Source organism: Carcharhinus amblyrhynchos, chromosome 2, assembly GCF_965287045.1.
Source record: "Carcharhinus amblyrhynchos chromosome 2, sCarAmb.v2.hapA, whole genome shotgun sequence".
Taxonomy (NCBI): Eukaryota; Metazoa; Chordata; class Chondrichthyes; order Carcharhiniformes; family Carcharhinidae; genus Carcharhinus; species Carcharhinus amblyrhynchos.
The window spans coordinates 23,542,781-23,565,141 of NC_137325.1; the positions used below are offsets into that span (position 1 = coordinate 23,542,781).

General features: G+C 43.1%; 1 protein-coding gene across 3 annotated transcripts in view; it reads right to left on the reverse strand.

The window, feature by feature from the left end:
* ctnnd2b (catenin (cadherin-associated protein), delta 2b) overlaps window positions 1-22,361 on the reverse strand; it is a 1,166,477-nt gene that overhangs the window by 719,353 nt on the left and 424,763 nt on the right. The window lies entirely within an intron of this gene.

Here is a 22,361-nt window from a genome sequence, read left to right on the forward strand (position 1 = left end):
AAAATGGGGTGAAATTTGCAGCAGATTTGTGCATGTTGCCATATTCATGTTGCCTTCGACCTAACACGATGGCTCTAAATTCCGTGAGGGTGTCTTTGATCCACCACCAACTCCTGCCGAGGAAGGATGCAAGTGACTAGATAAAAGCCATTTGCATCATTGTGGCAGGAGACAGGGAGAATCATTGCAGATATTCCAGGCCAGTATGCCCTGTACTTTCTATACCCATTACAGATTGCCGACTTATACTCCGGACTCTTGTACAATCTTACCATAGAAAATGTTTTTCACTCTTACTCTCAGATTGATTTCCATGTGTGTTATTGTGCCAGAGAAGGAAGGGCTTTTGTAGTCATTTAATTATTCCCAATTTATTATATGTCAACATCAAGACTTCCCTAATTAATACCATATATTATTCAAAAGCTAACGAAATTTGCTTTAAACGCTGCAGGTTATTACTTTCTCCAGTCAGAGTTAAGACAAAAGAAGCGTTTAGAATGAATCATCTCACAATCTGCATACCTTCAAACACTAGTGGTTATGACAGTGTACAATCATTCGGAGACTCGATCAAGTGAATGCAATTTCAAATCTCACCAACTGAATTGAAATCTCACCAGAATTCGATTTTGTTTCAAAAATCCGGAAATAAAATGCAGCTATCACTAAAAGTGAGAAGGAAGCTGTTGGATTGTTGCAGGAGCCCAAATGATTCATCAATATCTTTTAGATAAGTTCTTTGCCTGTCTGGATATGTCATTCTAGTCCTATCAGAAGGTGACTCACTCTCAATTTCCTCAAAAGTAGGCTAGCAAGCTAGTGTTTTTTTTTCAAATCGTTATTAGCTGTTCAAAAAAGGTCCATCACACCTTTCTCAGGGTGGCTGGGAAAAGGAAACATATCACAACCCTGTCAGTGACACCCACATCCCCAGAATTGTGTTTCTGAAATGAACAGTGTGCAAGAACAGAGCATATTTTATTGACAGAAAGTGCTGCTGGTAAAACAAGAAATGCCATATGGATTTACTTCTTCTTACAATGGAATAGTCACCTTTGTTCTTCCATAGTATAAAGATTTACATTTTCTCATACATGGCACACACAATTTGAACAGTTGAACTTGGCTTATTTGTCACAAAAATGGAGAGGAGGTTATTGTGTAAAAAGGTATTCTGCTCTAACAAGGTAATGAAAAGTTAAAATGGCAGATGTTCCACCTACTACAATGTCTCACTGCAGTTCAGTTTTCCATGAGGTATCATGTTCTCATCAGTAATGATTCAGTTGTTGAAAGCTCACAATTGTCATTCTCTGCTTCATCCAATGCACAGGCCATTGTGTGCGCCTATTTAAAGAGCTTTCAGAGAAAACGATCAGTGGCAATACTGCTGTGATCAAGTAACAAATTTTCAATTCAGTTAAAAGTAACAACTGCGCTATCACCATTTTGATTCAAAAGATTACTTAAAGACAGGATCTCAGTTAAAGCATTTGGAGACATGGAATGATGCAGGCTGATGGAAAATGCTAGGAGAGACTTTGGCACAAGTCCAGGAACACATCAGGAAACTGAGTGTCCAACCTGCAATCTTTTGTCCATTAAAATGAATCAATGGCTGTCGAATTGCAATTTCAAAACGTACAGCCTTGGGAGTTCAACCGAAGAAATCATACTGACTCTTTTGATTGTAATAGCTTGCAATTGCTTTCCCTTTCTGTAGTTTACTTTGGGTGGGTTGATATCATCTCAGTTCATGCAATGGCCTCCATTTGGCTATCATAAAATCCCTATAGTCCAGGAGACCATTCGGCCCATTAAATCTGTACCAACCACAATCCCACCCAGGCCCAATTCCTGCAATCCCAGTATTTGCTAATCCCCTTGACACTAGGGTGAATTTAGCCAATCAACCTAACCTGCACTTCTTTGGACTGTGGGAGGAAACCGGAGCACCCAAGAGAAAACCCACACAGACAGGGAGAATGTGCAAACTCCACACAGACAGTGACCGAGGCTGGAATTGAACCTGGCACCCTGGTGCTGTGAGACAGCAGTACTAACCACTGTGCCACCATGCTGCCCTAATCATCACTCAAGATCGACAACAGTTAGGCAAATTATTCTTTCTATGGTCACAAATATACAAGGCAAAACCTTCTCCTGTTCCTCAACAGGCCTTGTACACAGGAGGAATCTCATCATGTAATTGCTGATTGTAACAGCAGGTTTGGAGAATCTTTGTGGAATATAGGAAGAGGAGGTCATTGACACTCTTGAGCCTGCTCTGCTTTTCCATTAGACCACAGCTGATCAATACGTCAACCTCATTTATACACCGTTGCTTCATAACCCTTATGCCCATACCTCATAAAAATTTACCAATCTCAGTTCTGAAAATTCCAGTTAATTGAGCCAGCATCCACTGCCTTGTGGTGGGAGATTTCTACTATCCTGTGTGTGAAAAACTGCTTCCCGAGTTTACTTCTTAATTGCTCAGCTCTCATTTTAAGAAGTTGCCTCTTTGTTAGGACTACCCCATTGTCTGAAATCATTCACATCGATTTACACAGAACAGACAATGCAGAAACAGACCATTCGGGCCAACCAGTCGATGCTGGTGGTAGCTCCCTACTGAGACTTCTCCCATCCTTCCTCATCCAATCACCACCACAATCTCCTCCCTCATATGCTTATGTAGCCTTCCCTCAAAATGCATCCATATGATACACCTCTGAGGTAGCAAGTTCCACATTCTCACTGCTCTCCAGCTAATTATTCTCCTGAATTTCAGTTTGATTTGTTAGTTATTGATGGTCCTCAGTTTGGCTCTTTACCACAAGTTAAAATGCTGCTTGAAATTTTCCACGAATGATTCTGAGTGTCCAGCTAGTGCGAAAATGGGGGAGCTGCAGATCTATTTTTTCTGTGAGTTTTCACACCCAATCTTGGCATGAACGTCTCCTGGCAAGGCCATTAAGGCAACTGAGCCCTGATGATTCAGCACTGGGCTTGCTAATGACATATAAGGCACAATTTCGATAAACTTAAATGATTTATTCAGCCTCTTGCTCATTTCTGGCGAGAGGCTGACCTCACCGGAAATCCGGCTCTCATAAGATTGCCAGAGCCACGAAATCGGGCATGATCCTGAGTTCTCGGCTCTGAGGTGATTATACCAGCTGGCTTCGCCCGATGGGTGGGGAGAGCTGGTAAAATTCCGCCTACTGTTTCTGTGTCAACTCTATCAAAATGTTTCAGAATTTAAAACCCCTCTAATAAGTCACCCTTCAACTTCCACTTGTCAAGAGAAAAGAGACCAATCTTGTTATCCTTTCCCAATAGGTTTAACCTCACAATGTACAAAGGGCACAGGATACCAGAATTGCACGAATTTGTGGTAGACCATGTGTTAATTTTCCATGTGAGAGGAAATATTCCCTGTGTAACTTAAGTTAAATTGGAACCACACTGTGAATTGATAACATTAATAGGAAAAGGGAAATAGAGGACAGATGTTCAACCTCGGTTATCAGTTTTAATCAAAGGATATGCTTTGAAATGGATAGCTCAATGGGCTTTGGGGCTGTAATAAAACGAACATAGGGTTTATTGAGTCCAGCGAATGGTTGCACAAGGTGTTTCTGTATTACGGATAACCTGTTCAGATTGTGACCATGAGTCGTGACCATGATTGATGAGTTAATGTAAGCATTGACAGATGAAATAACAAGATCAAAGCACAACAGCAATAACAGAGCACAGGAAGAGACCCACACACCACAGCATAAAACGGAAAACAGCAAAGATTTGATGACGACATAGGCAGAAACAAGAGAAATCACAAGCTCTTTGTGCCGCAAGAGCGAGTGGGAAGCAAGGATAATCTGAATCAGGATATCAATAACCTTTACTAAGTATAAAGTGCCTAATAATGTTTCCTCGCAAAAAATATCTCCTTGCTCAAAATGTACACTCTCTTTCTCTCCTCAGATGCTGCCAGACCTGCTGAGTTTATGCAGCATTTTCTGTTCTTATTTCAAAAAGAATATTGTCCGGTCCCTGAACCTATTACACTTCTCTAATTTTCAATTCTATCACTCTGGAAATAAATCTAAGTGCTTTCCTTGCTTTAATTTTAATGGCCTTGTTAACCCATTTATTTATTTTGTGATTTATCTATTTATACGCCAAGATTCCTTTGCTCCTGCTGTATTTATATTCTTATTTTCCAAGTAATACGTGACCTTATTTTTCTGACTAAAATCTAGGTTTCACACTTCACAGTGTTGAAATTCATTTGGCAATTTCTGTGCCCATTCTACAATTTATTGCAGTTTTCTTTAGTGTTAACTATCCCGCAACTGAGCCTGCAAACCCCACCTCGATTTGGTGTCATCTGCAAATATACAAATTGTATTTTTGTTTCAGAAGTCCAAATTGTTGATACAAATTGTAAACACTGGTCCTATCCTGGTGTGACCCTACTTTCTACCTTTTACCACTCTGAGCAGTGACACTTGCCCCTACTCTCTACTTTCTGTATTGCAGCCACCTAACTATTCATTTCACTGTTTCTCTCCTAATTTGGCATGCTCTGACCTTATTCCACCATTAATTATACCATCTTATTAAAAGATCTTTTAGAAATCTAGATAAATCACAGCTACTGCATTACCCTTGTCCACCCTCTCTGTTACCTCTTAAAAATAATTCAATGGGTTTGGTCAAGTAAGACTTTCCCTTTTGAAAGACATGTAGACTCTATGTTATTATATTTCTCCTTTCTTTATTTTTTTTCTATTTTCTCCTTGAGTTTCTTTGACATGCTCCCTTGATCTTCTTAAGTATAGTTTTCTCTTTATCTAATCCATCCCTTCAAGCATAATTTCTTGCCCTTTGTATTGTAGTCAGTTTAGAATAAATGTCAATGTTCCATTAGCCTTTTATTATTTTATGTATCTGGATAACTAAAACCCCTTATTCTCCACAATTGTTAGTCTTCCTTCATTCTCAAAAATAGTCTCATATGGAGTCTCTTGGATCTAGATTACTTGCCACTATACTATATGCAAGTTTATCCCTTGCATCTGCCCATGGACAAGACCCTACCTCTGACAAGCCTGATTAGAAGTGGCTTTTGGCATAAAGCATAGCAAATAACTAGAGATCCCTATATTAAGTAGTCCATGTTCTGCTTTTCTGGGTGACAGTAAATTTACAAAGTTTCCCATAACACTTAACGTCATTGTGAATGTAATATTCCTGGTTTTGCATGTGATGATACCCTATAGCTATTCTGCAAACTTACGTAGGTGACCCCGAAGGATAAGATCCCAACAATTCAATGCGACCTTGGAAGTAACCAGCTTTGGAGCTAAATCAGGAACCCAGCCAAGCACAGCGTTGTATTTGGAAGGAGATATCACATTTTGCTTACATCAATGATAGACTATTATTCAGAGCAATTTTAGATCACGCACATTGTAAAATAACAGTAGGGTGCAATGTAACTTTTTGCTCCTTCAATGTACTAAACCTTTTTTGCCACCTTTCAGGAGTTTTCTTTGTTTATGGGTTACATTATTCACATTGTGTCTTTTTGATTTTGTTCTCGCATTGATGCTTCAAAGCCTGATGCTTATGAATCGGTGACATGAACACCAACAGTCTACAATGGTTTACTTCCAATTTTCAGCATTATGAGGAATCACTGAGACTTCAAACAGTTGATGGAAGATATTACCTGGACACAGACTGTGAGAAAATTCCTCTATACATTCACAGCACAGCTCACAGCACTTTTCTACTGCAGCAAGAAAAGAAATTGGCAATTAGCTTTGAACTTCAACTCAGGTTACCGACTGTGATTAAACGTATTCCTGGAGGTTTCATCACAAGGTTTTTTTCCCCCCACGCTCCAACCATTAGTTAATGAACACATCGATTCTTGTGATGTACTGCCTTCCTACTCCAGCTGGAAATCAAAAAAAAAATCATTACCCAATTGGACAAAGTCAACCAAACAGCTTTTTTTCCCCCTCATGATTTTCAATATTTTTATATCTGGTCAAGAGAAATGCTCAAAGAAAATTAAAAACAATTTTTTAATATCCCAATGATTTTACTCCAGGATTACATACAGCAATGATCTATATATCTATCTTCAATTCCTGGAAATTTCAGGCCAATCATGAAGGTTTGGCAATCCTAACCTCAACTGGTGGAACCCCTATTCCACAGGCTATAGTGTGTTGTCCACACTATGGTTAGGAAGATTGTGGTAATCCATTCACATTTTTTAATGGTTAGTTGCGCTGCACATTGTCATTTCTGCAGCTTACTATCTATGTATGGAGATAAGGGCTCATGGAACGTACTAACCATTTGTGAGGAGCCCTGCAATAAGCCTTTGGAGATAGAAGTCCCTTCACCAGAATCTCTTTATTTACAATTCCAATAGCTGTACAGAGTGCTATCAGTCAGCAGTCTACCTTCAGGAGTGTGAGAAGGACTGACAGTTAAATACAAGAAAAAGGCTCCCTGATTGGCCTGTCAATTGACTCTTTAATCAGGGAACTCATATTCCAATAGACCAACATTAATGGCTTGTTTAAAGTCATTACAAACCCCAGAACCTGTTGTCTATATGTGGGGCCCCTGAACCCCGTTGCCAACCTGGAGGTGGTTCAAACCTTCTGCTTGTTCATTGTCCACCAACCAATTTGTAATGATTCTGTGTGGGGAGGAGGTTGTTTCACAACCAGCAAGTTATTCTTTTCCTTGGCTTCAAGCTAGCTCTAGAATGATACATTTGATGACGCAACATGAGAAGCAAGTCAATCCTCTGTGTAGACATGATATCCAATATCTGAGTTAAGATGGCTGCAAGATAATATTAATGATTGACCTGGTACTCTAGCTCACTAATGGAACCTGGAGGATTAGAGCTAACCTGGAATTCCTATCACCTGGCTGCAGGCAGCTCTGCAATCCACTGGCATATTGGGAAGGGCAATACAGCAGAACCAAAAGTAGAAAATTTACCAGTGCTCTTTACTAGTATGCTGTACAGTTTTCCTTAATTTGACTCCAGCGGTACTCACTGTGCAAAAAACAATGATAATGAAAATCTGTACCTATGCTTTGGTGACCTAGCTAAGTAGAGTTGGAATCTATGGGGAAGGAGTGCACCCTAGTTGGTATCTATGGGGAGGGAGTGCACTCTAATTGGTATCTACGAGGAGGGAATGCACTCTAATTGTATCTATGGGGAGGGAGTGCACCCTGATTGGTATCTATGGGGAGGAGTTGGTATCTATGGGGAGGATGTGCACTCAAGTTGGTATCTTTAAGGAGGGAGGGTACCCTGGTATCTATGGGGAGGGAGTGCACCCAAGTTGGTATCTATGGGGAGGATATGCATTCAAGTTTGTATCTATGAGGAGGGAATGCACCCTGGATGGTATCTATGGGGGGAGGGTACACCCTACTTGGTACCTATGGGGAGGGAATGCACCCTGGTTGGTATCTATGGGGAGGAGTTGGTATCTATGGGGAGGATGTGCACTCAAGTTGGTATCAATGGGGAGGGAATGTACCCTAGTTGGTATTGATGAGGAGGGAGCCTCCTCTTGAGCACACAGAACATCTGCTCAGTGACTCAGTAGTTTGGACCAGAGATCCTTAAATATGGTGACGGGTTTTCTCATGTCAGACATCAGTTAAACAATAATAAATATGAAAATAACACTGTCCCCTGGCCCATGACAAACTGTATTCACAAGGAGGGCAGCAGATCCATGGGGACACCACCACTTGAAAGTTCACTGCCAAACCCCACACCATGTTGATTTGGAAATATATCGTTCTTCTTTACTGTCACTGGGTCAAAATCCTGGAACTCCCTCCCTAACGTCACTGTGAGCGTATCAACACCACAGGGACCGCAGCACCTCAATGTGATGACCTGCCATCACCTTCTCAAGGGCAATTAGGGATGGGGAATAAATGCTGACCTAGCTAGCGAACTAACAGAGTGATCCTAAAATCTCTTCAACATATGAAGCAGAATGATGAAACAAAATCATCCGTCTAAACATATACTGTAATAATGGTGAGTACTGGGCTGGCAGAGATGTGTTACTGCATTTACATCACTTATGAAGTCGACCTTAAGATGACTCAGTATTGCCTGTGGCTCTTGTGAACGATGACATTTTTCATATTTATCAAACAAATCTGGCAGTGCAGTGTGTAATAAATATTCAATATCGCTACCAGGGTGAAGGCAATTGAAATGGCAATTTGTTTTATTCTTTTACGGGATATGGTCATCACTGACCGGGGCTGCATTTCATTGAATCCACACAGTGCAGCAGGAGGCCATTCAGCCCATCGAGTCTGCACCGACCACAATCGAATGAGGCCCTATCCCCACAACCCCGTGCATTTATTCTGACACTGAAGGACAATTTAGCATGGCCAATCCATCTACCTGTACATTTTTGGACTGTGGGAAGAAACTGGAGCACCCAGAGGAAACTCACACAGACGCGGGGAGAGTGTGCAGACTCCATACAAACAGTGACCCAAGCCGGGAATCAGACCCGGGTCTCTGGCACTGTGAGGCAGCAATGCTAACCACTGTGCCACCATGCCACCCCATCCTGAACTGCTCTTGGTTAAGTAGCTTGTTAGGATATTTCAGAGGGCAGTTAACAGTTAACCACATTGCTGTGGATCTGAAGTCACATATGGGCTAGACCAGGTAAAGATGGCAGATTTCCTTTCCTAAAGGATATTAGTGAATCAGATGAATATTTCTTTTACAATGATCACTAATATGGTAACCATCACCAAGATGAGGTTTATATTTCACATTCATTAACTGAATTCAAATTACACCAGTGTGGAATGTGCTATGATCCTTGATGATGTTTCTGCTGGATAAATCAGATCCCAGAGTGGAGCCTGGTTTGATAGGTCCTAACTTTGACTTTTTGTTTAGAACATGGAGGATGACTACTGAACAGAGTCACAGAGTCAGCAGATGAACTTTTAACAAGAGTGTAAAACATGTATTAAACAAGAAAGGATCGGCTATATTCCCCTATTCCTTCACCCCAACTATATATTTACAGATATATAGAACTTTATAAGAATTACACAAATCACAAAATCCATCTTACATTGTCAGTTCATAGTCAGTATCCAGACCACGTAAACCAATAGTAAACTGGGTTAGACGTCCACCACTCTGAAACCAGTGCCACCCAAACAACTTCTACAGATTTCTAATCCATTTCACCTCAGACCCTTGTCAGACTTTGGCTCAACTGGTCTCACTGGAACTCTATCTTCCATGTGAGGGTTTCCACCCTCAGCTCTCAAGGAATCTTCTTCCAAAAAGCACTTCTGCTTGGACATCTTCACCAAGGATCCACAAGGATTTCAACCTCATTCTTCACCCCCCGAGTGTCACGTGCATTCAAGTTTTGCATTTTGGGCGCAAAATTTTCCAATATCAGCAAAAGTCAATGTCGGGCAGGAGAATCGCGTTGAGTAGCTGACAGCAATAGTGGCTTTTTCCATCGTGTACTGCGACACTTGGAGGAAGCAAATTGTGAAGTATTTCTTGCGGGTGCTAATTCACCCACCCCTGCCGTCAAATCAGTGACTTGATTACTCAGGCACCGGTTTCAAAGCCTGCACACAGGAAACAATCTACTCCCAGATGCTCTCCCTGCCATCATGCTGGCACATCCTGGCACCCCTGATATTACTCTGGCATGACCCAATCCCTGCTGAGTGCTGCACTCACCTCCAAGCTTCTCTGGGAGTTCTGCCTGCTCGGTCCACAGCTCCTGAGACCAATTGTGCGTCATTTCATTCTTGCAATTTCATCACCATGGATGGACTTTTTGACGAGGGGATAAGTTTCTATCATATGGCCCTGATAATGATGAGTTGATTCATTATATTGGGGTTCTTGATGTTGAACAGCAGGAATTGTGGCCCATCACTGACGGAGGGAAGAATCAATTACTTCCTGCTTCTATGTCGATACGAATTTAACATGCTCCTGCATTTTCCACTCTGTGTGAAGCAAATGCGAGCGGAAACTCTGTGCCAATCTACATTGCAGTTACATTCTTACAACTGAACTCAAACTACTTTCTGTTTCCCTGTGGCATCTCGGTTACTAGGTTTTATTTGCTTTAGAGTCGTCAAACCTCATCACAAATGCAGGCCCCTAAACAAATCCACAAACATACAGGCAACTAAAGTGAAATTACTGAAGTCTCCTTCAACACACAACTGCAGAAATATATATTAAGCTTACACTTAAAGCAACATCTTATTCCTAACACCCACAAATACAAATAAAAAACTTACTTCAAGCTATGGGGCAATCTTACCAGCTCGCGTGGCAAGTCCACCAGGCACCCTGGAACTGCACACCGGGCATTGGGCAATGCCAAGAACTGAGGTCTAAGCAGAGGCATGCTTGAGGGGAGGGGGGGGCGCTGTGCACGCTGCAATCAGGAATCGGCCAGGGTGGCAATTGGCAAGGGGGTACCGGAACGGTGATCAGATGGAGGGGTGGGGAGTAGGCACCAGGCCAACGATGGGCCAGGGAGGGGGGAATATCTGGGGGTGAGTTTGGGGGGAGTGACGGATCTCCCAATGTGCTATGTACACTTATACACGGGCCACTGAAGTATCAAGACACCTGAACAATAGCACCCTCTAGATGTCAGCAGCCAGCTTCCCGGCAAGAATAGACTTCATCCGCTCCCTCTACTGGCATCAATCACACTTTGCCTCTTTTTTTGCACGAAGTGGCATAAGATCATGTCAACAAATGGGCAAGATTCTCTCTCGTTTTCATGCTCATTTGGCCCCTTTTTTTGTTGAGGTCACCCCCATCACTACTTTTCCTAACAACTGGATCACCTAACAAATCACATAAAAATGTACAGACTGAATCCAAACTTAGCAACATTGTGACTCTTAAAATGCATCGTACCATTGTTACCTGATTGCTTGGAAAGCATGAATTAAGTGCTTTAAAGGCCAGCACTAATTACACATAACAGATAAAGCAGCCCCTCAAATAGAAATACAAGGCAGAAGCGTAGAATTTGTATTTCACAATGAGGCCTGTTCTGATGTCAATTTTTCCAAGTGGTTCTATTTACCATAATTCAATTTCCTTGTTCTATTCCCTAATCTTTTTATATTCTTTTGAAAATACTTATCCCACCCCCTGTAAGTGATGCTGTATTTGCTGCTGCAATAGTCCCTCATGCTAAATCATTCCACGCTCGAATAGCATCTTGTGGAAAAACAATCTTCAAACTACCCTTTCATTCTACTAGTGATAATCCTGAGTTCATGCTCCCTTACTAATAATGTGTCAAGCTGTGGGAATAATCCTTCACTATTCTCCATTCTTAGTTCAAAGATTTTTAACAAAATTCTTCCAATAATTCATTCTTCCCACTAAATTCAGATGATTAAAAAACCCTTTTAGTATAAATGACAGCTCTGAATTGCCACAAGTCCATTGCATTTATTCGTGCATAACCTTCCAAGGGGAGTGATTCTCCCAACCAGTTGTGCTGCCCTAGCGGGAGACATCAGCGCAGGCCGTTTGGCAGGTTCCCCATCAGGGGTCCGGATTTCCGGAGTTGTCAGCTCCGCGTTGGGGGCGGGGATCAGGGAGATCGGGGCTGCTGGAGGGAGGGGAGGTCAGAGAAATCGGAGCAGGCAGTGTGTGGGGAGAACGTCAGGAGATGTCCGGGAGGCCAGCATTCAGGAGGTGGGGAGGAGAGGGGGGAAATCGCACGGCCGGCGATGCGGGGTTGTAGGTCTGACCAGCCATCGAGTTGGCCAGCGAACGGAGAACTGGCAGCGCAGGGCTACTGTGCATGTGCCAATCTTGGCTCTGACAGATCAGAGCACACGCAGTGGTCTGATCAGTACCATGCTGCCAGCCTCTCCAATGGGAATAGACCCCGTCCACTGATTTCAAGTGAGAATTTCACTATGGCACTCTGTATTGCTCAGAGTGTGGGAGATACGTTTTGAAAATCCCATTGAAAAGCTGGAGTTACTCCAGTTTTTTACACAAATTCAGCACTTAGAATTGTTTGGGAGAATCCTGGCCATAGTCTTTAAAGGTTCAATGACTTTCAGCTTTAGCGCTCTTTATTCCTATGAAAAAGGCTCTAATTTTCCAAACCGGTCTTCCTATCTATAATCTCTTCTCTCCTTTGAGTGAATTTTCACTATTCTCATTTCTGCTGGTCAAATGCTTCAACATAATGAGTTGCCTGCAGCTGCATTCAATGCTTCAGCCACCGTCTGACCAGTTTCCCTTGCCTTTATATTGAGGATCTCATTTATTGAGCCAATTAATGTTTCTCCTACATGTGAGACTACTTTCAAAAACATATGGGTTACAATTTACCAGCACTTTGGGATGGGCAGATAGGCAGGGTTAAATTATAGAATCATAGAATCCCTAAAGTACAGAAGGAGGCCACTCGGCCCATCAACATTGCACCAATCACAATTCCAACCAAGCCCCTTTTCCTGTTTCCCGACATATTTATCCTGCTAATCCCCCTGACACTAGAGTCAACTTAGCATGGCCAATCAACCTAACCCTCACATCTTTGGACTGTGGGAGGAAACTGGAGCACCCAGATGAAATGCACGCAGACACAGGGAGAAAGTACAAACCCACGCAGACAGTGTGACCTGAGGCTGGAGTTGAACCCAGGTCCCTGGCGCTGTAAAGCAACAGCATTAACCACGGTGCCGCCCATAAAATGACGAAGAAGAAAGAGGCGTGGAATGTACATTGCCCTCCCACCAGCCACACAATTTTACTAGCAACAGGGACAGTGGAAGACAGCCCTGCTGACTAGAGAACAATTGAGTTAATTAAATGACCACTCAAGGATCTCTGATTGCTGCCACTGGCAGTTTACCAAGAGTGGGTGGACCCTCTAATGTATGGGAATGCTGCTACAACTGGATTTGGCGCCGACTGCTGAACTAATCAATGTCTTTCTATTTCAAAGCTAAACAGCAAGATCTCTCCCCATAGCCAACCCCAGGGTATGAGGGTCCAGAAGTGTCTCAATGTCTCAAGACTCAAGCAGACATTCGTGAAAGAATCTCTCTTAGAAAAGTAGCCTGTGTCCGGGGAAAACAAACACTCACTATATTGAAGATTACTGAACAACCTTCAGCGCTATAGCATACTTCATTGCTCTTCCAGAGGCCCTTGGCACAATGTCCCATCAGCATCAAGATTGTTTCAAAGAAAGCAATGAGATAATCCAGAAACTGCTGCAGGAGTAACATCACATCTGTAGACATTAGTTCTCCAGATATTAGGAAATAGTATACCTCCTTTCCCTACCTTTTCGCGCCCCCTCCCCCCTTTTCTCAATTTTACCTCTCTCCCACCCATCCCCCCCCTCCCCACACATCTTCATCTGTCACAGTTTACCCTCTGATTTCAGCTTCTCTGCCATTTGGCTATTCACACCTTCTATTCTCTCTATGGAATGCCATCAGTAGCCTTTCCCCTTGATTTTGTGATGATGATTTATCTTTCATTCCCTCGACCTTGCAGTATAAATATCTTCCACTTTTTATGCCTTTTACAAGGGTCATCTGGACTCGAAACATCAGCTCTTTTCTCCCCTTACAGATACTGCCAGGCCTGCTGTGATTTTCCAGCATTTTCTCTTTTGGTATCACATCCACAGAATTTGCCTCAATGATAAATCATCAGTATCCAAATGCAATGCCAACTGCAGGACTGTCCTCTGCAAACTCAGAGAGATGCAAGACAGACAGCTGAATGAGCAAGCAGGCAAACCACAGTCATATGCAGACCACAAGGCCAGAAATGATTCTATGATTCTTTGAAATCTGTCAATGGGCCCTAGTTTACCAGTTCATCATCAACCCTTGGTGCCAATGGGTGAATACTGCTCACAGTGGAAGCTCAAATTCTAGAAAGATGGGCAGAGCACTATAACCACACCCTCGATAAGCCTTTATCCATCAATGAAGAAGCAATTAACAGTTTGCCACTGGGCTGCCATCAACTGCTCACTTGATGATCCACGCTATTAGAAACCAACAGCGGAATTCTCCGGCTGCGTGGGTCTAAAAGCTGGGAATTCCCACCCGACTGTCAATGGGCCTTCACACTGTTCGCAATCCACCCGCTACAACTGCAGTGGTGGGCGGGGTGGGAGAATTCCAGCCCAAGAATGTAGGCAAACTCCTGTTTAGCGGCAAAGCTCTAGGACCTGAAATGATCCCAGCTGAGGTCTATAAGGTTTAGGTCAAGGAACTCACTTAATTTTTTTTGGTCTAGATGGAGAAATGCATACATTTTCCACCTGCAAAGGAGAAAATAACTCACTGGTCTTGTGACGACCGTGGAGAACTTCATACCTTTCCATCACTCACAAAATCTTCACCAGAATCCTTTTGGATCACTTAATGAAACAACTCAACCAGGATCTGCTGCCAGAAAGTCAGTGCCAATTCAAGAAAAGTCAAGTAACCACTGACACGGTGTTTGCAATTAGACAGCTCTGGTAGAAATGCCAAAAAACAGAACTTGCATCATGTTTATTGACCTTAACAGGGCCTTTAGCGCAGACAGCCAGGATGGGCTTTGTAAAGCATTGGAAAGATTATCTGTGCTGACGAATTCATCACAATGGTTTGGTAGTTGCACGAAGGCATGTTTGTGCGTGTCCTGGATTACAGTGACATCTTCTAACCCAGTCCCAGTCACTGAAGGAATTAAACTGAGCTACACTAGTGCCAACCCTCTTCAGCATGTTTTTCTCCACCATATTCTCCAATGCCTTCCATGGCGGTGATGCTGGCATTGAAATCAGATATCACATGGATGGGAAGGTGCTCGATCTGAGACAACAAAGATCCAAAGAAATATTTTACGATTTCCTGTTTGCCGATGACTGTCCACTAGCTGCCAGGTCAGAGCTAGATGTGCAAGGTGGGATTTTACAGCCTAATTCGGGCGATTCCGTGGCAGAATTCTGGCCATAATATAGCACATACTTATTCTCCAATGCTTGTGACAACTTTGGCTTTATGATCAGCAAGCAGAAAATTAATGTATCAGCCTGTTCCAGGGAAACCCTATCTCGAACCCAAGGTTTTAGTTCAAGATCAGAACCAGTCAGTAGCAGAAAAGTTCACTGACCTTGGCAGCATACTCTTTCAAGCTGTCTATATTGATGACAAGACACAAGAATTGTCAGAGAGAGTGCAGTCTTCAGCAGACTTCAAACATTAGCCTGGGAACAAAGAGAGTAAGCTTGTTTACCAAACTGAAAGCCTATGATATGACAGTCCTGCTCTACATAATTGAGACTGTGCAGCAAGTGAGAAGAAGTTCAATTACTTTCACTTCAGCTGTCTTTGGAAGCTTTTGAAGGCATGATGGCAGGGCAACCTAACTGTGGTGTTTAACTGAGCTGGTGTGCCAAGCATCCACACCTTTGAGATGTCACAACTCAGTTGAGCTGGTCGTGAGGAGTAACTGACGTGAGCAAGTTTTCATGGAGAGCTTGAATCTGGGTTGTGTTTTTATACTGGTCAAAGAAAGCACTCCAAGGATCCTTTGTAGGCTTGATTTCTTCAAGACCTTGGAGAAGTTCACCCAGGATCGCTGCACGTGGCACAATCAAAAATTGCGACGGCACAGGGGGCAGCACAGTGGCACAGAGGGCGGGACAGTGGCACAGTGGTTGGTACTGCTACCTCACAGCATCAGGGATCCGGATTCAATTCCTGACTTGGGTCATTGTCTGTCTGGAGATTGCACATTCTTCCTGTGTCTGTATGGGTTTCCTCCGGGTCCTCTAATTTTCTTCCACAGTCCAAAGATGTGCGGGTTAGGTAGATTGGCCATGCTAAATTGCCCCTTTGTGTCAGGGGGATTAATTAGGGTAAGTGCGTGGGGTAGGGCCTGGGTGGGATTGTGGTCGGTGCAGACTGGATGGACCAAATTCTGCATTGTAGAACTCTATGAGGCTATGAGAAATGGTGCCAGCTGCTTCAAAAGCAAATGCTTATCAGAGGTAGAGAGGAAATGCAAGCAGAGGACTTTGTAACCCGTCTGGTTCAGTAATGTCCTTTAGGGAACAAAATCTACCATCTTACCTGGCCTACCTGTGACTCCAGACCCACAGCAAGGTGTGGTTGATCTTAACTGCCCTTGAAATGACCTAGCTCAGTTCAAGGGCAATTAAGCTTGGAAAACAAATACTGGTCTTGCCAGTGATGCCCACAACCCACGAAAGAGGAAATTAGCCTCGTTTCTCTCGTTCAAAACATTTGCAGGTCCTGACATATAGGTCTAATTAATGAATATAAAGACAGCAAGGGTGGATTTTTCAGCCCCATCGTGGTGGGGGCCAGGCCAGAAAATGCAGCAGGCGATTCAAAGGTTGGTTCAAAATTGGAAAGTCCAACCAGCAGGAGGGCCCATAAAAATTCCACCTTGAAGCTTTTTAATCATTAGCAGATTGCTCCAGCCTATAAATAATGGCCACTTGGATGAAGTAGTCTTGACCAACAAGTAACAATGCTGCCACAGCCCAACCTGAAGTCAAAATCTCCAGGATCATGGAATTGCTACAGTGCAGAAGGAGGGCATTCAGCCATCGGGCCTGCACCAACAACAATCCCACCCAGGTTCCATTCCCGCAACCCCACTCACTTACTCTACTAATCCCCCTGACGCTAAGGGGCAATTTAGCATGGACCTAACTCACACATCTTTTGGACTGTGCGAGGAAACTGGAGCACCCGGAGGAAACACAGGCAGACATGGGGAGAACGTGCAAACTCCGCACAGGCAGTGACTTGAGGCCAGAATTGAACCCGGATCCCTGGTGCTGTGGGGCAGCAGTGCTAACCACTGTGCCACCCACGAAGAGGATGGAAAATGAGATGAATGGATTGATTTGATTTGTGAGAGGGGAAATGTAACTTTTCCTGACTCATACATCTTGACTGTGGGCTGCTCATTCTCAGCCACGGAGAGAATAGGCACTGACGAATTGTTCTACCGTGAACATGGCGCATTAGCTTGCAGAATTCTCACACTTCCTTTCCAGTCCCCAGTAATTCTTATATAAATTCACCAAAGCCTATAGTGCAGCCGATGAAATACAGGAGCTGTCAGTACTTGTTCCAATAAACACTCATCCTGTCATTTAATTCAAAAGACCTCCAAACAATGCTGTGAGCAGGCAACAGCCACGGGGCTTTCAGCTATAGCACTGAGCAAAGTTAACACTGTAGCAGGCAAGGCCGGACAAGGGACACAACTATAAAACACTGGGAATATTTATTACTAATGTACACTGAAGCTCATGCACGCTTGTCAGAGCTGCCAGGAGGTTTCTTTATTTTATAAACTCAGCCACTTTCATGTGGGGGAATCAACCGCTGTGAGAGCATTAACATTATTCTTCAGATTTACCTGGCTATTGAATGTTCTAATGGATTCATCAGAACGGGCTTTATTTATGGCTGTATTGTAAAATTGTTAATTTCTTACCCCATCCCAATTTATTCCCTATTGAAGGGAGTGAAGGAATTGCAGAAGGTGATTACCTGCAGAACGTTTTTTGGATACTCTGCATAGATTGACACCGTCCGCCGCTTATTAGAAAAGCATTTCACCGGGGGAAAGGATTTGACTGAAAGACTCTGATTTAGAGGATTTCATGACCACAAGTCAATTCCGAGGCCTCAATGAAGCATTTCCAAAATAATGTAGCTAATACAACAGCCGATTTCTACACAGCAAGGTCACAGAACCAGCAATGTGATAATGAGGAGATAATCTGCTTGTACAAATGTTGTTCAAGGGCTGAGTATTGTCCAGGGAAATGGGTTGAATAGTTCCGCGGGATCTTTTAATGAGATCTCATCTGACTTCAGATCTCATCCAAAACATAACAAGGTAAAAAAAAAAGCGGGAGACGAGAGAAGAGTAAGTGACAGGCGGCACGGTGACACATTGGTTAGCACTGCTGCCGCACAGTGCGAGGCACCTGGGTTCTATTCAGGCCTCGGGGGCTCAAGGAGTTTGCATGTTCTCTCCGTGTCAGTGTAGGTTTCCTCTGAGTGCTTCGGTTTCCTCCCACACTCCAAAGATGTGTGGGCCATGTTAAATTGACCCTTAGTATCAGAGGGATCAGCAAGGTTAATATGTGGAATTACAGGAATAGGGCCTGGGTAGGATTGTTATTGGTGCAGGCACAAGTGAGCATGTAAATTCTACACAGATGGTCACCTGAGGCTGGAATTGAACCCAAGTCCCTGGTGCTATGAGTGCTACCCATCTCCTCAAGATTAGTGATTACAATAGTAGTATGATCAGTAAGGTGACTTGGGTGTCCCCTGCCTCTCAGTGATAAGATGCACCTTGCCTGTCTCAGTCAAAGGAGGGGAACCTGCAAGAGTGGGAAACAGAGTGCAGGGTGACAGAATAAAGAGGGAGCTGAAATTTTGGCTGTGTGAGGTGATGTGTTTTGGTAAAAGGACAAGAGAAAATAAGGGGTAAAATTCCTAAGGGAGCGCAGGAGCAGAGGAACATGGGTGTATATGTGCAGAAGGCATAGAAGGTGGCAGGGCAGATAGTGAGGGCGATTAATAAACATACAGTATTCTGAGTTTTATTAAAGGGAGCATAGAGTACTAGAGCAAGGAGGTTATGCTGAACTAATCCAAGATATTAGGTAGGCCTCAGGTGAAATATTGTGTGGAGTTCTGGATGCCACATTGTAGGAAGGATTGGAAAGAGTGCAGATGAGGTTGACAAGAATGGTCCCGAGGATGAGAAACTTTAGTTATGAAGGTGGGTTGGAGAGGTTGGGACTGTTCTCCTTGGAGAGAAGAAGGCTGAGAGGATACTTGTCAGGATGTTCAAAATCATGAGGAGGGCTGAACATAGCACACAGGGAGAAACCGTTCCCACTTGTAAAAGGATCAAGAACGAGAAGGCACAGATTTAAAGTGATTCTCAAAAGAAGTAAATGTGGTGTGCGAAAAAACCTTTTCATATAACTAGTGGTTTGGGCTTGAAAAGCACTGCCTGAAAGTGTGGTGGAAGCAGGGTCAATCAATCCACTCAAGAGGGCAGCGGATGATTATAACTGTGCAGGAGTAAAGGAAAAAGGCAGGTGAATGGTACTAAGTCATGAAGCCCAGTCGGAGAGCCGGTGCAGACATAATGGGCCAAACGGCCTCATCTGTGCCCTAGCAATTCTGTGATTCCATTTCCCGACAGTGAGTTGAGACACAGGAGATTAAGCCAGCAGTGTGTCTGTGACATGTTGGGCCTGACACCATTCTGTGACTAGTTCTCACTTGCAATGCATTTGCAGTCTATGAATACTTATTTGCGTAAAACTTTTAAAAATAATGACCTACCTTTAAGATAACGTCCGCGGTGCATTAGCATCTCATGGGATCCAGTTCACATTCACTTAAAGGTGGTGCGCAATGGTCAGCTTTGTGCAGTTCTGTTTGAGATCAATGCTTTTCCTTGCTGAACTCTACAGCACCAGGGAGTGGAGCAGAAGGCTGGCAGCTTACGCCAGGATTTGGGTCCAGCAAGGGTGTAACCAGCAGTGATGGGGCAGGAGGTGGATGGGGGTGGAGAGGAGTCAGGGGCATGGAGGACCGTAAGAGGGAAGCACCTGGCATCCTGTTTATATATGCTGATATCTGTTGTTCTACTTCTATAGTTTCCAAGTAGGTGCCCTTCCTCAAAAGCCCTGCAGTATGTGTAATCTTAAATCCTATTCCTGTGTTGCAATCCATTTTCTCAAAGGAGTCAGCAATTCTTTGACACCCTTTAATTTTAATAGGCTGTTTTTAGAAAAAAGATCCCTTCCTCACAGTGGAGTTTAAAGCACTAAGAATAAAAATGAAATACAGAACACCAATGTAACTTTATCCAGTAATGATTCTGTCACCAGTCATCAACATGTTGTGCCATTTTTTTTTTCTATCCTGAAATGCTGATGTATTCTGTATATCATCCCTTTAGCCAATCAATAGAACCATATATTACTGCAGTCTGTCCGTGCTGTCATTACAGTCACTGTCATTTTATATGCCCTTACCCTCAGAATCCTGCAACTTGTCGTTCCAACACAGTGATTATGCAGCAATCCCTTCTAGGTTTCATTGCACTGCGTGCAATAAACCCTCCACTCTGAGCAACCATGCTGGGTACTATTTTATCGAAATAGACGTAGCTGGATACTATTTCACCGAAAACACAACTTGGTCATCTTTATCAATGAAGTAGCCGACAATTTTCTTCAGCTGCTAAGACAAAAGGTTTCAGAATGCAAATGCATGTGGCGGAAGGTGAAAAGAAACATCTTCATTTAATGGGGACCATCAACTCCGCTGTGCAGGGTGCAATGTATAGTGACGGCGGGTTAGACTCTGGAAGATGGATAATACCAACTCATTGGGAAACAAAATCAATGCAACAGAAAACATGCAATCTGATTCAAGATGGTGCCAGAGTGAAGCAACTTCTTGCGAGCCGTCCCCAGCATATCCTCTAATTATAAGACAATAAGATCATAAGACATTGGAGCAGAATTAGGCCACTTGGCCCATCGAGTCTGCTCCACCTTTCAATCGTGGCTGATATTTTTCTCATCCCCATTCTCCTGCCTTTTCCCCTGAACCCCTGACCCCCCTTATTAATCAAGAACCTATCTATCTGTCTTAAAGACATTTGATGACCTGGCCTCCACAGTCTTCTGTGGCAAAGACTTCCACAGATTCACCACTCTCTGGCTGAAGAAATTCCTCTTCATCTCTGTTTTGAAGGATCGGCCCATCAGCCTGAGGTTGTGCCTTCTGATTTTAGTTTTTCCTACGAGTAGAAACATAATTCTATTACTCTCACTCTATGCTTTTAAAACTTAACTCTAACTCCCTTTAAACTTTCTAGCAAAGTTCTATCTCAATCTCTTACAGATTTAGCGATCCTCAGGATCCTGAAGACTTACAAAAATCTGAGATCACATACCAACCAACTCAAAAACAGTTTCTCCCCTACTGCCGTCAGACCTTTGAATGGGCCTACCATATATTAGGTTAATCTTCCTCTACATCCTAGCTATGACTTTAACACTACATTCTGCACCCTTTCCTACTTCCCTATGTACTTTATGAATGGGATGCTTTGTCTACATAGCTCGCAAGAAAAAATACTTTTCACTGTATCCTAATATGTGTGACAATAATAAATCAAATCAATGCGCATTCATTAAAGCTTAAACCCACACACATTTGACAGTGAGGCGTCTGTAAATTCTGGTTTGAAACAAACGGTTGACAAAATTTTAATGATGGCTTAACATAGGACTGATCAATTGACTTTTCCAACAAGCCAATGCTAAAGTAGTCACAAAGCGGAAAATGAAAATTGCATTCAGTTAGTTATTTCCATGAGTCAGAGGGCAGACTCTTTAAACATGCTAAGTGGAGACAAATGTCCAAACACAACTAATAATGAATCAGAAGACTGGTTTTCAAAAATTTCATCTCAGTTGAATGTACACTTTTTCCAAGAACATGCTGTACTGGAAGAATCGGACCATCTCCAGAGGTTTTATTCACATTGTTTTAAAACGAAAGTAATAATTTAGTATGAAGCACTGCGATATAAATTTCTCCCGGTTTGGGTTTCAGCAGTTCAAACGTACCATCACATTTCCAATGCAAAACTTCAAATTCTAACAAGTGTTTTTTTTTACAAATCGACACATTTCAAATTGCAGTCAACAATTTTGCCTCTTCCTAACGGCCTATAGATACTTTACTTCAGGTTACCAACTCTGGCGCAATGAGTTCCTGGAGGCACTCTGGCCAGAATTTTACCAACACCATTCCGGAATCGGGCGGGTGAGGCTCACAGAACAGCATTCTCCGTTGGCCTTGGACGAGATCTTACAAGCGAAGCTGCAAAATTCCAACGTCTGTCTCCCGCTGCCCCAAATACCCAATCTCCGACCATTAGTCACCCAAAAGGTCCATACCCATGAGGCCTCCCACTTCAATTGTCAGATCTGATTGGCTAATTTTTGACTGAAAGAAACAGCCTCTGCCCCATCACCCCCCACAACTCCAACTCCATTGTTTGGTAACTAATCAACAGAAGTGTTCAAAGAAAGTGAAATAAAAAAATTAATGCCCCTTTGATATTTCTCCTGGATGCACTGTCCTGGAGATAA